Source organism: Cynoglossus semilaevis, chromosome 11, assembly GCF_000523025.1.
Source record: "Cynoglossus semilaevis isolate Cse_v1.0 chromosome 11, Cse_v1.0, whole genome shotgun sequence".
In the NCBI taxonomy this organism is placed as follows: Eukaryota; Metazoa; Chordata; class Actinopteri; order Pleuronectiformes; family Cynoglossidae; genus Cynoglossus; species Cynoglossus semilaevis.
In genome coordinates this window covers 1,191,884-1,195,398 of record NC_024317.1, presented here as the reverse complement: position 1 = coordinate 1,195,398, position 3,515 = coordinate 1,191,884, and the positions used below count along the sequence as shown (strand labels likewise).

The window sequence follows — 3,515 nt, the reverse complement described above, 5'->3', positions numbered from 1 at the left end:
TCAACATCTTGGGAGCCTGCCGTTTTCCTCCAGAGCCGGGATCTGACGCGCAGCCTCCAGCTGAGCAGAGTGAGCTCCACATATGGTCCGCGGTCCTAAAATGATGATCCTGTTGGTGGAAGGTTGACACACACACACACACACACACACACAACAGAAGGAGACCACAGAGTCGCAGGCTCTCTCTCTCTCTCACCCTCCCTCCCTCTCTCTCTCTCACACACACACACTTCCCCTCCTTCCTGCATCACAGCCCGCTGTTCCATCACACGTTCACGTAATCCTCCGGTGGAGACGCGGACTTGTTAGAAATGCTGGAGGAGCTCGAAGCTCTGACTGGCTGCACAATCTGAGGATTCAGCCAAAGAAAAGTCAAGACACGAGCCGGAAAAGACTCCACACAGGACGGAGTGATTGGATTATTGATCCCCGCCTTCGGTACTCCACTGACGGTAAGTCAGAGCATGTTCGGTGTATTGTTTGTCTGTATCGTCTTATCGCTGCGACTGAAAACCAACAAAACCGCCGGGAAGTAACAAACGCTGGGATCCGTCACTCGGATCTTTTCGGCGGGAACAGATGAGATTAGATATAAAATAAAATAAAGAAAAGAAAAAAAAAGAAAAACTTTTGTAACCATAAAAAAAAAAAATGAAAAACTTTTGTAACCATTAAAAAAAAAAATTCTCCGTGTTTTTGAGACGAGTGATTTCAGAAAAAAAAAAAAACCTGCAGGAGAGTTTTGTCCGCGTGGTGCGTTCAAGTGCACCGTCCGTCCGTCCGTCCAACCGGTGGCGATGCGCAAATGTTGAGCAGCTTTTGATGGAACTGTCAAAACGCACGGGTTCACGTGAACGTCTTCTTCCTCCTTTTCTTCTTCTTCTTCTTCTTCTTCTTCTTCTTCTTCTGACTTGCGTAACAGTCAGACTGCAGCACTTCTTCACTTCACAGTCTCGCGGTGTCGCTGCCTCCTGTCATTGTTTGCCATCGTTTCACAGCCAACGAGCTGCTGATCGCACTTCCCACTTAATGGCTAATGTTTCAAACCTGCCACTTCACATTCACACGAGGAGGACAAGTCCTGGGAACCGATGTGTTCTCCTGCCAGCACTGGGTACTTACTTACACTAAAGGGACAGTGCACAATAATAATAATTATTATAATGATAAAGTATTATTATTGTTGTTGTTATTATATGAATTTAATTTTTTTTTTGCTGTTACAATCTTAACATGTGAGTTCTATAAAATTACAGTAATTTCATCCAAAAACCTAAAAAGTATAAATATATAAAACTCAATTTAAAAAGTATATAAAAAGTGTAAATTTTTTATTATGTGAAGTATTTTGCACACTTAAACAATACAAATGTAATATTTCTTTTTTATTATTATTATTTAACTCTTGTTTTTTACTCTTATATTTAGAGATTTCTGAGGAACCTTAAAAGTCAAAGTGTGTGTTTGACATGACAGGCTTCATGCTGCAGTGGGTGTTACCCTTCATTCTCTTTTTTCTTTTTCTTTTTTTCTTTTTGTAAAGATTAACCAGCATCATGAAAATGTTCCGCACTTCCTTTCCCCTCCCTGTGTTTTTTCTACTGTATTATGTGTTTTTTATTTATTTTATTTATTTTTTGATCTGCTGCAGGTGAGTTAGTGAGTGTTGGTCAACGCTGCAGCCCCGGCTGCCTTTTGTTGAGTTGCTGTGATGTCAGAGTCGTGATCATCATCAGGTGGTTTTCAAGGTGCAAAAACAAAGGTGGTGTTACGTAAAAAAAAAAAAAAAATCCTTTTCTCTCTGTCTGACGTTTTTCCTCAAAAACAGCGTCGACGTCAGAGTCGACAATCCTTTTCTCTCTGTCTGACGTTTTTGCTCAAAAACAGCGTCGACGATGAAGAGAGAAGGAAAATCAAAACATTTTCTTATCATTTTAAAAAGGCGTCAAACACACACATCGTCTTTAATCACTGAGCTACAGTGGACGGAGCGGTGACACCTGGGTTGGTCATGTGACCAGTCAGTGGTCAGTCCGTTGAACAGTGTGATTGAGTTCATTTGAGGAGTTTTGGTGACAGTTTTGGTGACAGGAAGCAGCCCAGGTCTTGGTGGAGTGTGGAGTGAGCTCCGAGCTCCTCTGTAGACAGTACCATGGTGCATACTGTAGAACTTGGTCGCCATGGCAACAAAAAACATCAGAAGAATCTGGTCAGATGAAGCAGTGATGCCTAAAGAGATGAATGGTAGAGTCGCAGCAGAGAAAGGAACCGATTCACAAACATCAGAATCAAACCAAAACAACGCAGACTTTTTTTTTTTTTCTGTTCTCGTCGTTTCTGACTCGACGCCCCTGAAAAGTGAAAAACCTAAAAATGTTCTCGACTTCTTTCACAAGAACCATCAGTGACAGTTTGGTCTTTAATGAGGCATTACAGGACTGGAAGTTTGGCTGCGGCGGCGGCGGCGTATCACTGCCATCTGCGCCCGTTTCCCTGTAAAAAGACTGGCCTCCAGTTCCAGAGCCACAGATTTCTCTGGCCTGGAGCCATGATCTGACTTTAAACCAACAAAGCATCGCTCCAAAATAGAAACACACAGTTATTTATTAAATAAAGGTGGCGGAGCCCAGAAAATAAAGTAGAAAATAAAGTACAATGTTACAGAGTAGTATTGTTTGAATTCATGTTTTAGAATCACAGAGTTAAGAAGAAGAAGTTTGAACATCACATCATCGGAAAATGTCATTTTAAAAAAAAAATTTAAGAGATGAATTAGGAGATCAAAGACATCCAGCAGTTTGATTAACTACATATAAACAGAACAAACACTGGAGACAATGAAGGATTTGACAACTGTAATCTAATCTAATCTAATCTAATCTAATCTAATCTAATCTGATCTAATCTGACTAAATACATTGTAATCTTTTTTAAATTTCTCTGCTTTGTTCTGTGTCCCAGCAGTTTTAACCAGTTTGTTGTAACGACCTTGACTCAGAGCAGTTCAGATCGGCCTCTGCTCTGACGACTGTTAATCTGTGACGTGACAGTAAAAAAAAAAAGTCAGACGGGAGTAGATCAGCAGATACTGTCCTTCTGGAATGTTCTCTGTGGACCTCACTGCAGGAGAGGGAAGTGGTACTTCATTATTAGCTCCTGTCTCTCCACTTTACTGCATGAACATCATGTTATCCATCCATCCATCCATCCATCCATCCATCCATCCATCCATCCGTCCATCCATCCATCTACAGTACGTACATCAGGGCTACGATGATTTGCAAAATTCACACTTCTGTTCGATACAGTTCAGTATTTGTTCAACAGCTAGCTGGTAGTCCGTTTTTTAAGGTATCTCGACATACCACCTTAAAGGATCTTTCTGCCTGAGCAACTTTTATTTTCCTGTGTGAAGGAACGTTGATCATCAGAAGTTGATAGAATTAACATGAAATTGCAGTGGTCGGATCCTGCTGTTACATCATGGTGTTTGTTTCTGAAAACCACAGATATGT

At 41.1% G+C, this 3,515-nt stretch overlaps 1 protein-coding gene across 1 annotated transcript in view; it reads left to right on the top strand.

The window, feature by feature from the left end:
* The first annotated feature begins 6 nt into the window (after window positions 1-6).
* The window catches only part of LOC103385715 (caM kinase-like vesicle-associated protein), an 11,024-nt gene continuing 7,515 nt past the window's right edge, over window positions 7-3,515 (top strand). The window contains exon 1 of the mRNA XM_008319678.3: window positions 7-452. The gene's annotated coding sequence lies outside the window, so the exon portion shown is untranslated. The remainder of the gene's footprint in view (window positions 453-3,515) is intronic.